Consider the following 14,353-nt stretch of genomic DNA (forward strand, 5'->3'; position numbering starts at 1 on the left):
AATTGTGGTTTTAGTTTACAAAAGAAACCAAACCATAATCGTAATTTCAAAAAGAAAGGTCTTGGTTTTGTTCCACCGAAAAACTATAAAAATAAAAAAATTTATAAACCAAAAACTATGTTTGTTTCAGAGAAAACGACAGAGGCTGAGAAAGAACAATCATTCAGAAAGCAGACAAATCAGGAATTCCTTGCCAAGAAGCAAGAAGAGTTGAAGAAGAGTGTTGTTCAAGAGAAGATTGAAAAGAGAACTTGTTTTCAGTGTAAAACTATTGGTCATGTTGCTAGGAATTGTCCGAAGACATTCAAACCAAAACAGGAAGTCTCTGGTAAATTGAAAGAGAAAGTTGTTGAGAAGACTGAACTTTCAACCCGAAAGTTTACAGGCTTTAAAAATTCAACCTTTGAAAAGGGAGAACGTTCAAAGAGTGCTTTGAAAAGAAAAGAAAATATAACAAATCAAAAATGGGTTGTGAAAGGTTCAGGTAACAATTCTGGTGATGAATCTGATTCCACAAAATCAGAGGAGCCACATGTTGAGAAAAAGGTTGAAAAATCAGTTCCAACTATGAACGATGAAAATTTTCCACCGTTGTGTGCTGAAAATTTTATGAAGAAAGTTGGAAAGGTAGAAATTTCAAATCAATTTTATTCTGACAAGAAGAAATTTGGTGTTGAAAAAGCTTTCAACGGAAATGTGAAACACATTTTTCGCAAAATGGTCAATGGTACGGCCAAAGGTGTTAAAGAATTTATGCTGCCAAAAGAGGGGTTCACAAGTCCGTTAAAAGTAAAGATGAAGAAGTTGTTGTTACACCCAAGGAAGGTCAGGCTTGGGTGGATATATTTTTCAAAGAATAAAAACCTGACTTGCCGGAGCTCCCAAGTTGGTAATCGCGGAGCATGAATCGGCATCATTCTTTGAAATGCTTATAAAGTTTGTTTTGGAAAAGCAGGAATTGCCGGAACTCCCAGGTTTGTAAGCGTGGAATAGGAATCGGCACCTTGAGAATTCAACCAACAGATGGTAATTGGTTGAAAAACAGGTTTGAGCTGTATGTTTGTGATTGTTATAAGTTGTTCAGAATGTGAACCAGGGTGATCTTACAAGTGGTTAATCAAGGTCATTAAGTTGAACTTGATGTAATCCATATTCAAGCGATTAAAATTGGGGATCAATTCATTATAAAGAGTAAGAAACAAAGTGATGATCTTGCCCCAAATTTTACAAGTGGTAAAATCAACAAAACTTATTTTCCGGAAAAACCATTCTGATTAAAACTAACTTAAGTGTTTTGAAATCATTATGGGAAAATAGTTTGTTGTGAGGGGGAGTTCTGATTGTTTAATCCAAACGGATGGAGAATTGAAGCAATTCAATATCAGTTGTCATGTTCTGTACAGTTTGTTTTTAATTTTCTTTAGATGTATTTGAATTTTAGGGGGAGTAAGAAATTTTAGAAAATCCAAAAACATCAGAAAATTTGAAAAAGTCAAAAACATGATAAAACTAAAAATGAGTGTTGGTTGCATAAAAGAGGAAATGATAGTACATCAGTGGACTATCACAACATGCTAAAGATATGGAATGTTTAAAAGTGATAAACAATCTTACTGCGGATGTGTCGGTAGATTTTTGCACACTTAGTAAATTGAAACGAGATATAAACCTAAATTCAAACTTGCTTAATTCGTGGGTAACTATTCTTGGATATATGGGTAACCCCCGAAATCTTGTTTGAAAGGTCCCTCTTTCTGAGATACTAGGTCTTTATACTCAGTGATATCTGGGGTATTATTCCGGGACTTCTGCTGTATGGAAATACTGACCTAGTCCCCGGATAATGCTTTCCGCAAATGCTTGAAACATAGCATCGCCCTCAGCAAGCTGGTGAAACAATAAAATTGATAGTCACTGCTGTTGTAACAAAAGATCCTCTAAAGGGGACACACCATAAGTCGAAGCCGTCATCTCTCTGCGTATACGGAAGTATCGACCTGAGCTCTCACGGCCCTTGCATTTAACCCCTTTACAGATATCATCTGTGGTATACTCACCTGTAAGACTGAACATTGGGATCTAGATACGGGAGTATATTCAAGTGGAGTGATACTCAATTAAGTTCAAGTTTCTAAAACATTAATATAGTATCTCGAATCAATTGAAATTTTGTGTGAAAATTTAAAGTGGACCAATATACTGACAATCTAGGTAAATTGTTTAGAACTTAGAATGTTTAAAGCTTAACGGTGTTGGTAATATGTCTCAGAAACTGATATGATCCTCTTGCACGAACTCACAAAAATAGTGTCTGTAAATATTTCGTTTTCACATTTACTTTCTTTAAAACTCAAAAAGATTTTCGACGACTGATGTTGAAAAGCTGATTTTTGAAATTCTAAGTGCTAAACTTGAAGAACAGGTTTTGGAGAGAGTGTGAAAATGTTTTGTTTCTATAAGTGGTTTTCAGAGATCAAATCTTTTATAAAATGTCTGACATAGTTTCTAAATTGTTAAAAGATTAATCTTTAAAAGAAACTTATGTGTGGGTAGAGATTGTGCAGGTAAATGTGTGCCAGGTGATGATCCTGAACCAGATGAGAGCCTGATCACGATCTTAGCATGAATAAAAGAATTCCAGACTACGATCCCAGCAGATTGAGAGGGGGAGTCTGAAGACACCGTGTCAACATCCGAGAGAGAGGAGTTTGTTAATGATGAAGATAGAGATTGAGGATTCTTGCAATGACAAATAATTCAGAGGAAGATCGAAGACTGATAAAGACTGTAGAATGACAATCGAAGACTCGACACTGAAGACTCCGTCAACATCCGAGGGGGAGTTTGTTGGTGCACTACGTCTGTCGACTACGTCTTGTATCGAGTCTAGGATTGAATAGGGCACGAAAATCAAGAAACATGAGTTAGATAGGGTTTCGCTTATGTGTCCCTAGCTTGGTTTCGCTCATGTGTCAGTCATGTAGTTTCGCTCATGTGTCAAACCTTATGGTTTCGCTTATGTGTCAAGTGAGGTTTCGCTCTTGTGTCATGTATGTATGAGCGAAACCTGTGAGCATATATATAGGTTGTTTGAGCGAAACCATATACATAGTTGTAGGTGTTGTCTTCCGGTAAGCCACGAAGTGCTGCCGAAGTGTTGTCAGAGCTTGTAACCGTATTCGAGATCAATACAACAACAGTTAAAAGTGAATACTGCTGAAATCGCACCAAAACATTAGTTTCCGCCTCTTGTTTTGGATACGAATTCTTCTGATCGACTCAAACAGGTCCGAATACGATCCTACAACAATTATTAGTGTTATGATGTCTCGAGCAATCTATTTCGCCTCACTCCGATGTTTACACCATCGGTTGGGGTGTGACACTATGTTACACCCCAAAAGTGTTTAAAGCGTTAAAAAGGGGGCCAAGTATACCCACAGTAGGTGTTTAACAAGTAAACACAACTTGATTGGATTGAAGAGAGCGCCTTGGAGTTAGCCTGAGCATAAAATAGTAGCATCAGCATTGAAAGTCGTGCAGATAAAATGAGTGTCGAATGATGAGTCGATCGGATGATCATCCGGACGGATGGTCATCCGAACGGATAACCATTCGAATGGTTGGTCATTCGATTGGGTGAGTGTGTTTGTAAATCGTTTAAAACTTTTGACGTTTTCGTTGTAGTATAAATTAAGTCATCCGGACGGATGGTCATCCGGACGGACGACCATTCGATCAGATGGCTATTCGATTGAGAGTTCGGTAGTTTGAAGTTTGGTCAAATTGTTTAAGTGTTGAAAGTTGTAAAGAAAAAGTCACTTGGTTGAATAGTCATCCGATCGGATGGTTATCCGATCGGATGGCTATTCGATTGGGCGATCTGATGTTTTGAAAACTTTGGTAAAATTTTCTAAGTTTTGAAGTTTAACGGAGACGGCGTGACGACATGTCAAACAACGGGAATCCACACCAAGTCCAGTTCAGTCGATCAGATGGGAATCGACCCCACTCGATCAGGCCAACTGTTCTCGATGGGATTTCATGTTCAATCCGTACATCAATCATCTCTCTGATAGAATTCCATTCTCAGACCGGCTCTCAACTATTGAGTGAGTAGAGAGCCTAAATGAGTTTAGATTCCCTCGGTTTTGAGTAAAAAAGTGAAGAGAAGTTGAAGAAAAGTTTAAAATCAGTTGAAAATGTTTAGATTTTGCTGAGATTCGTGTAACATGGTGTAGAAATCCTTTAGATCTGGACCATTCTTGATGAGATGGCATCACACCACGATTGCATAAGCAACCGAGGTGATGTGACCTCCAAGCAGTCCAAATCAGGTGATTTCGGGAAGAAAATCAGTGTTTGTTTGTGATTTTGATGAAGAAGATGATGAGAAAGTGTGTAGTGATGAAGATTGTACAAGATTTAGGGAGAAACACTTACGGAATGGCCATGAATCGAGAGAAAAAGTGCTTGAGAGGGACTGGGAGCATCTGGCTCGGATAGAGGTGTCAAAATCAGTGAACAGTAGAGTATGGGTGGTACTTATAGGCGTGAGAGAGGAGTTAAGGCGGTGGAGCGAGGTATCGGATGGCCAGTCGATCGGATGGCCATTCGACCGAGTGGTCATTCGATCGGCCGAGTAGTGCGAGCTAGTTTTCCAACTTTCGTTTCGTTTGATGGGTTTCGTTGCGTTCACTATTGTGGATACTTTAAGCGTTTTAGCGAGATAAATAATATCGTGTTTCGTTGTATTTCAGTGCGATATGTTGAATTGCGCGTGTCCGCGTGTGTGCGTTTCAACAGTCTCAGCACTTAGATAGTTATTATATATAATTATCAGTACAATAGGTCATAGCATAAGTAATCGCGTTTTGAGTTGCGTTTGTGTTTGCGATAACGAAATAACTTAATAGTGTATGCGTTATGATATAGCGTGTGCGAAAATATGCGAAATAGCGTTGTAAGCGATATAGTTTACATTATGATCCGAATCTCGGGTGCTAGGCGTAACGAGTGAAACGAGTGTAACGAGAGCAATAAGCGAGTTGTTACAACTATGATTCGTATCAGTTTCAAATATTCATAATTTTTAAACTATCCAAATTGCGGTTAAAGTTATGCGTTTAGGGTTCCAATCGCTTATTGTTTTCAATGGATCCACAGAGCAATACTGCACGAAGCATAGGAGATATTGAAATTGAAGATGCTAAAGTCCATGGCATTCATGATGCGGCTGAATAAGTGCGAAATCTGACAGTTGTAAACGTTCTATTAGACGATCTGACTGCTAAGTTATCAATTAAACTTTTGGATGTTAACAATTCAACTTAATTGTCGTGTTTTTAGGGGTGCTCAAAACTATCCATATCCGAAATTTTGGATAGTGATTTTAAATTTTTTAGATATTTCGGATATCCGAAGTATCCAAAAATATCCTAAATATCCAAAAAATATCCGAAAATATCCGAAAACTTATATTCGGATATCCGAAACTATCCGAAATATCCGGTTCCGAATAAGAAAAAATAATGAAAAAATAAAAATTAAATAAAAAGTTGGATTTTCGGATATCCGATTCGCTATCCGATCATCCGAATTTCGGATATCTGAAATTTCGGATACGGATTCTGATAGTGAAATTTGGTATCCGAAAATTTCGGATATTCGGTTTTGAACACCCCTAGTGTTTTTATGTTAACAAGTTTTGGTACAATATCTATACACGTATCTATACGTTATATTAATATGTGTTATGCATGGTTTTCTAAGAAACCACCCGTGTTTATACACGAGTTTTACCGCTAGTTAAACTCAAAAAAAGGAAGGGTCAAGTTTGCAAGTCTTCAAGGGTTATTTTATCATGTTGCCACTGTTGAACTTTTTTTATATAAAAGGATAATTGTTTACAAGGGAAAAAACAAAAACAAAGTACACACGTGCCTTATGTTGAGGATCAAAATTATAAAGTCCAAGAAAATCTTTTGGCCATCTTTAACACTTTTGAAATTCACTGTTGCTCATTATCTTATGAATTAATAGATATGAATAATATGTATCTCCCTCATCATTAGGAGTGTAATTGGAGCAATTTATTTGATCATCATGTGAAATGGATATATATGTGCTTAATACCACATGTTTTATATCATATATACTGTAACAGGCGTTTATTTTGATCAGTATGTATAGTATGTATAGTTGATATAATTTGTAGATAATACCGTATGTTGTATATTTCATAAATTTAACATGCGTTTTTATATATAAATTCAACATTACTGTTTATATAGTAAGCCGCATGTTGTTTTTTTTAGAATTGTAACATGCGTGATTAGTTACGTTGTGTAATTTTTAATGCTTGACTGGTGTGTATTATAAAACTCATGTTGTTTTTTTATTTAATATGTGCAGACGAAAGATTGTATATTCCATAGGTGAATGCATCCTACATGCCTGTGATAGGCTTGGAATTTAGTTCTATTGAGTAAGCATATGTTTTTTATCAGACATATGCTAGGAAATTAGGTTTTTCTATTCGAAAAGGAGGAGAAAATAGTAGTGGTGGTATTATTAAGAGTAAGTATTTTGTATGTTCGACGGAGGGACATAAGCCACATGTTTTTGACGATCCTTATTCGAAGTTGGCAAAGCCTTATAAAAGTAGGAAAAGACCGACTATTCGAACTGGATGTAAAGCACAAATTATGCTTGGTTCGATGGATGGGGTGTCATTCACAGTTAAAAAGTTTGTTGAAGCCCACAATCATTCATTTGTGTGTCCCGAAGATATTCATTTATTATCGGCCAGTGAATATGGTTGTGGGGTTTAGAGAGAGAAGGAGAAAGGAGGAGGGGAGGATGAGGAGTGGCCATTTTTTTATATTTATTTTTTTAATTTAATTGTTCTAGGGAAATTTAGTTATTTCGTACACACTTAACTAAAAAATTTAACATAGGTTAATGATAAGGATCACAAAAGTGCAAAAATTATAACCAATGTGACCAACTCTGTAATTATTGAAGTCTTGAACCAACTTTGCAATCAGAGACCAACCATGTATTCAACTCTTAAGATATCATATCATTTATTGTTTTAACCAAATTGATACCAGGTCTAGTAATAAAAAAGCACCCATGGATGCCTAGTCTACAGGGCCGGCCCAAGGGTAAGCCAAATGGGGCTTGGGCCACATCAACTATAAGGCCTCCATTTAAAAAAATTATATTATATGTATTTTTTCAAAACTCTAGTCGTATAGGTTAGGGCAGCTTATCACTTATGGCAGTGGCATTATCGCAGTGGGTTATGGCACCGGGAAGCGAAACAGCCGCTCCTCATCATCTTCTTCAAGTTTTCAAGAATCAAGACTTCAACGGTAATTTTTATCTTCTTTATATGTCGCCGCTGCATCATGTCGGTCACTACTCGCTGCATCCTTCCTTGTCGCTCGACTCAGTCACCGATAAACTGATTCATCTTCTTAAGTTCTTAAATTGCTGCTTAATTTACAAAACTGTACAGATTCATCTTCTTACAAAATCAAGACTGCATCTTTGCTCAGTGGCTGCATCTTCGCTGAATCACTCAGTGGTTGCATCTTCGCTGAATCACTGTTGAAGGTAAAGCCCTAATTTCCTAGTTGCCTAATTTTCTAGTTAAAATCGGTTGCCTAATTGAAGTTTGTGATATTAGCCCTAATTTCCTAGTTGCCTAATTGAAGTTTGTGATATTAGCCCTAATTTTCTAGTTGCCTAATTTTCTGTTTGTTAGCGAGTTCTGTGAATTGCTGATAGATTTATAATCTATTATCTATTATTCTATTATATATAATAAATAAGAAAATTTGGGCTGATGTGGCATGATATTAGGGCTTCTTGGAATGCATTTTGGCGGGAAAACGAGCTGGGTCTTTTCCTTCCACGCGGACCCTGTTTTGAGCAACCCGAACCCATGTATTCGGACCTTATATAATTATCTATTATCACAAGAAACCCTACAAGTCACATGTTTCCAATCCATCCTTCTTTCATCCCCATTATCAATTGCAAAAATTCTTCTTTGAATCATCATCAATAATACGAATTCGGTCCGGCGATTGATGCGAAGAATAACGAAAGAAGATCAAATTGATTCAGATTGAAACCCTAGCCTCCCTCTTTCTTTGGCTTGAAGCTTCTACCATACGCTTTCCTGAAACCCTAAAGTATCATACGCTTCTTCTTCTTGTACCTGCATCTCATTCTCTCAGAATCGCTTGTGCTATTTCAAAACCCTTATCTCAGATTCTTTAATTACGGCCATTCCTTTAAGAGGTATGTTATTATTGCATTCATGAATGTATGATTATTATTATTATTATTGACATATGGAATGTAAGAACTATTAGGTTTCTTTAAAGATATTTTTGTTGTTTGTTTGTTGAAGATGGGTTTGATTAGATAGATATTTGTTGTTTGTTATTTGTTATTTGAATATTTTGTTCATTAAAGCTTTCTTGTGCAACGGTGATGAAAAAGTTGAAAGGGTGTAGGTTTTCATGACTACAGTTAAAATGTGATCAAAAGTTGGGATTTTTTGTTTTCCCAAAGAAAGATGCCCTCTGGTTGAAGTGACATAAGGAATATTGAAATGATTTCATTTTGAAGCCACAAAACTATTCCGAAACATTTGTTCTTCTTCTTTTTTTTTTTTTTTTGAAAATCACATAATTTGATCTACACGCTCTCACGTTTCTTTTTAGGATATATTCATTTTGTTTAGCTTTATAACATGGCTGCATAAAACTTTTTAATGATAGTGTTTTTGTAAGATGGTTTTGCTTGCTATACACAATTAGACGAGGTTTATGAGCTAGATGACACTAATTAACTTTCTCTTCCAAAAGAAGCATATGCACACAGTTTTTGTTCTGTGCTTATGGTTTAGTTTGGTTTCGGTTTTAATGAAAATTTTGGATCAAATTGTTAACTACGGACGGCTTTTGGGAATGACACCAAACTAACAATTTGGTTTAATCTAATTATTAGTAGATTTTTTCTCTTTGTTCTGGTTTGCAGTGAATCAGATAACTATTGTTGGCCAATTGACTATAATAATTTGAGAGCTGGAAATGGCATACTAAAGATACCTGATAATGGTTATGAAAATCTCAAAGAAAGGAGAATAATTCTTTTAGCACTTCCCTGTTATGAAGCAAAGAGAAGTTGTAAACAAATATTTAAAAGTGATTAAAACAACCGATTAAGCTGGCCTTCACATGGCTCACTATGGTAAGCTTCATTTTTATTTACTACTTCCATTCTTATTTTTTTTTTAATTCATATGTTGTTATCTTTAATTGTCAATATTCAGCATCTATTGGAGCAAGAAGAAGTAGACATTATACTATATATATGTGTGTGTTTATTTACGTGTTTTGATTTTCTTGATATACAATGAATACACAGATATTCAAGTTCTCAGCGCAAGACAAGTAATTTGTTAACTATGGTTATCTCCTTTTTTGCATAACTTTGTTTGTTTCTTTGGGCTGCTACTTAATTCATTGTTGTGTAATGTTTTTTTTTTCCAACATTTACAAGATGTTTACATGGAACTTATACGATGTTATATTCCGTTGTCAAAAGTAATTGGTTGATACTATTTTGTCAAAAATGCACTAGGCGCGCGCCTAGGCGCAGAGGCGCGGCGCAGCTAGGATAGTTCTCAGGGCCATTTTGAAGTAATAGTTTTTTTTTACATATACATCCATAATTATTTCTAATTAATTATTTAACCTCTTTTATATGATTATATATGCAGGACTACTAAAATTGTTGAACCAAGCCCTTTCGTTTTGTTTGTATATAGAATAGTACCTTATCCTCAGGTATGCACAAATGGTTCAAGTTGGGTTATGTTATATTGTTAACGGGTCAAACGTGTGATTTCTTTTCCATTTTAATATTCACAGCTCTATGGTGTCTATTTTTTGCAATTCATTCAGCCTGATGGTTTCTTATTCATAACAAAACCAATGACCTATGTGAAAAGGTATGTCGCGATCATAATATTTGTGTTAGCAAATTGGGTTTTTAATAAAATTGAATTAGTGCCAATGTGGGGCTAGCTCACTTGGTAGAGGCTCTTGCCTCTTAATGAGAGGTCTTGGGTTCAATCCCAAGCAAATAGTAGATTTTGATTTATTTGGTGTAATTTTGAAGGAGTATGTAAGCGTTGCCATTAAAAAAAATTAAATTAGCTTTTTTTATCACAGATTTTATAAATAGTTTCCCATGAATATTGGACGAACCATGTGCTTATGAATTATATATTTAACAAATAATCGAAATTATTTAGTTTGGAATAAATAAATTTATACTTCTTACTTATGTAGTATTGTAGTTATGTACACATTGATTCAATTTTGTCCCGTTAATTTGGAAATCGGTCGGTTCAGGTTGTGTTTAAGTGATAACAGGCCACTGGACCAGCATGCCAAATTAAAAAGAAAAATTGATGTATATAAGATTTTTGATCTAGAAGATATAAATAATAACTATAATGAAAGAAAAGAGAAGACACTAAAACTTATGGCCATGTGTTAACTAATGTGTGAATTATTATTATTATTATTATTATTATTATTATTATTTTTAGAGTATGCTAATATCTTGAGAAAAAAACATATGTATTAATTAGCAGATCTTCTTTCAATAATGTTTTATTGATTAATAGACTCTTATTGTTGAAAGCAATTTGGTTCCCTACTTCCCTATAACTTGATTATCTGTTAAATTTTGTGTTTGAGGTCCCTTTATATTGCTTTTGACTTTTAGTTTTGAATTTCTCTTCCAAAGATGCAGGAAACAAGTCAGAACAGTCTAGGAGGTGAACCAATTTCTAATGACTTAATCTACCTTCAGGTACATGTAACACTGGTTTAGGTACGTGTAATAGTTGGTTGATAAATGTTATTTATCATAGATCTATAGTGGGGACTTTAGTTTGATTTAGCCCTCAAAATAGTTTGTTTTATTAAATAAGATTAGGATTCTAGCATTATTTTTTAGCGAAAAGTAGGCATCCTAGCAGAAAATAGTCAAAGAGGTCAAAGTTCTTGCATTCCTATGGATTAAAAATTGAGCAAGAATGAATGCACTTGGTTAGGAGGAATGGAAAACGCTAAAAGTGTAATGATACGTTTAGTGGAATGTAATATGTATGATGTAAATACTTTGGTGTTTGGGTTAAGCTTTCGGCTTTCCCTATATTAATAAAGATTTTGTTTGTCGCTAAAAAAAAGATATCTGCCAATACTTTGGTGTTTGGGTTAAGCTTTCGGCTTTCCCTATATTAATCAACATACTTTTGAATAAATTATGTCACTTTGTTTTGAATTTATTTGATTTATACACATACAATCAATTTGTTTGTATTATTTTGTTTATATGTAAGTAATTCATAATTAATGTAAATAATTTTCTCGAGCTCGGGAAGCAATCCCGGGTGATAACCTAGTGTCTAATATATATCGTAAACATGAATCTGGCTATTCTAAAAGGCAAAAGAAACAAAAACGAGAAACTGAGGGTTTTTCTCAAATTGTTTTCATTTTTTTTTTTGGGGGGGGGGGGGGGGGGAAGCCACAATCTTTTACTTCGTTTTAGGCCATAAAAATGGTTGAGCCAGCTGCTGGTCTATACAAATGAGTGTCGCCGAAGATATACTAATAATGGGTTGTCCGTGTGTAATTACTAACGAATCACCAATGGAATATTGTAAAAACCCAATTAAAAGTAAAAAGAGAAAACTAAAAAAAAGTGTTAGTAGCTGGCAAATGTTATAGCGGTGTACATGTAAAAGCTTAGGAACAACGACACGACCACACACTCACTTTGCTTAATCATGTGAACAAGTGAATATATCTTTGCTTGTATGTTAACTTTTCAGAGTACGAATTATGGATCCTTTTGTCTCTATATCTATGTATCTGTGCACATCAATTCCTTTTGATTCTCTTAAATATGATTTTAGAGTATGGTATGTGGGGAGTGATCGTAAATTATTTTTGTATTATTGAATTTGTTTTTTGAATTCTTTCAACTACAAGGCACTCCACAACCTATTTGACATTCTAATTTGGTATCAAAACATTGTGTGCCATTTCGACAACAACAATATTGTATCTTTTGACCACTTTTATGTATCCAACAAACTCTGCTTGGACGTTGTAATTTCGTCGCCTTGATTCCACTTCTACTACCTTTACACATAAAATATGTTGTCGTTATACTATTCATCGATAATTAGGGCATCAAATCAATTGAAATAATAGAATTGACTTACATTCATGTGAAACTAGCAATGTGAGGAACACTATACACATGAAGATCAAATGTGTGCTAATAACCTTGGCCATCCTCACTAGTGTCATAGAGATCTTCTCCTTTTAGTTAGTAGAAAAATGTATTGACAATCAATTGAGATGCTTAGCTTTTATAAGTACATTTTAGCATTAAGTCTCTTAAACATCATTAAACGTTTTATATTATGAGTGTTTGATTTATAGAAAAAGATATGATATATCAATATGAATATCCCACACCAAAAAAGGCATCCGCTCATTCACTCTCTAAAATAGCATCATATATAGGCCACCACATCATTTAAAGGCAATCATTTAGTGTCATATCATGCACTAAGATACAAATATCACACACACAAAAATATGTAATTACGCATCACAATATGAAGATCACCCACCATTTTATGTCATATTTGGCATCACATGATTACTATATCATATATAAGTCATATATATAATTACATTTTTATGATGATATTTTATCTACACCTTTCAAGAATGGATACGTAATCAAAATGATAAAACTGAAAGATTCAGTTTTCGAAGTGGAAGGAAAGTTTGAAGCAGCACTGGACAAGTACCTTAATGATGAACGATTTCTACAAAAGCATAATACTTGGAATCGAAGATTACTATATATTAAAAAATTGTTAAGTTATTCTATAAAGGCACCTTATTGTAAGAAATGTAAGAAGGATTTATAAAGTGACAAATGTCCAATAACCTAAAACCTAAACCCACTATACTACTACCCAAAACCTAAACACCCAACCCCACCATCACCTAAAGATTTATAGAGTGACACTTGGGAACTCGAAAGTGATATGAAAGCTAAATATCAACACCTCTTTGTTACGTCCACTACTTAATTTCGGGAGGAAATTCCCTAAAGTAGGTGTGACTGTAACAACCCGACTTTTCAGATTGTTATCCGTTTGCTACTTGTTTCGATTTGTAACCGTTTTGTACTCCGAGATTCGATACAAACAAAGGGTTATGTTATACTAAATACATTTTCATCACACCGCACCACTGCACGCTTAAACGCTTTATAATAGCAAACGTTCAACGCAAACGCAACACGAATTACTGGGAATTATACTACTTTACTTGTCGAGTGTGTTTGTTTTTTCGGTAACCACTCTTACCCTTGCACTCGCTTATCGCAACGCAAACTTAACGCAAACTCGAAACACGGATTTATTTATATTATTTGTGCTAATTGTGTGTTTACTTGTTAGTATGTTATGTGTGATTGTTGTTCGCTTAAAATGCACAAACGCTCGCTCTCGCAACTCGATTTATCACACCAAAATGCAACATGACACGATACTTAGTATCACGCTAAAATACTTAAGGTACTTACACTAACTAACGCAACTAAACACATTAAACGAGCATCCTATATGCGAAAACGAGAATTCTCCACACAAAACAGGCTCCTCGTACGAAGCCAGGCAGCCTCGTACGAAGGTACTGCCTTCGTACAAAGGCAACAGGTTCGAACCAAGGCTTCTGTGCGATCGGACTTCCCCTATAAATACCCAAGCCCTTCTCCATTCCATTCACTTGCTGCCTTTTGATCCGAAACTCTGCCGAATTGCTGTTCGACCGTTTTCAAGTAAGATTTATCATTTTACGTGATTACACTACGTTTTTCACTATGATTTTCCACAAGATTCACTTCTTTTTTATCAAAACTCTTCTATTTTCTCCCAAACTTCATCGTTTTCATCGAACTTCTTATTTTTCATGAAAATCCTTCTTCTTTTTACAAATATTCATCTTTTTCATCAAATCTTCTTGTTTTACCAAACATCTACACTTAGCCGAGTATATTGAGCTTAGCTACGGCTTCCCAAGTTAGAAATCTACTGATTTCATACTCACCAAGTGTTAGATCTAAATGAAAACCTTTTTAACTTGATTTTCACACTAAAACGGACCTAAAACGACATGTATTTCGTTCACTGCATGGTGGGACGAGGTAGTGCCGAAACCGG

At 35.0% G+C, this 14,353-nt stretch overlaps 1 long non-coding RNA gene across 2 annotated transcripts; it reads left to right on the top strand.

Moving 5' to 3' along the window:
* Window positions 1–7,995: 7,995 nt before the first annotated feature.
* Window positions 7,996–11,259, top strand: LOC110884374. Of its 2 annotated transcripts, none has more exons than XR_004878560.1 (5): window positions 7,996–8,316; window positions 9,034–9,273; window positions 9,806–9,872; window positions 9,957–10,036; window positions 10,843–11,259. It is a non-coding gene; the product is annotated as an uncharacterized LOC110884374 (long non-coding RNA). The 2 variants fall into 2 exon arrangements; XR_002561112.2 differs by having other exon boundaries at window positions 9,061–9,273.
* The last annotated feature ends 3,094 nt before the right edge of the window (window positions 11,260–14,353 follow it).

Source organism: Helianthus annuus, chromosome 14 (assembly GCF_002127325.2).
Source record: "Helianthus annuus cultivar XRQ/B chromosome 14, HanXRQr2.0-SUNRISE, whole genome shotgun sequence".
NCBI classification, from domain to species: domain Eukaryota; kingdom Viridiplantae; phylum Streptophyta; class Magnoliopsida; order Asterales; family Asteraceae; genus Helianthus; species Helianthus annuus.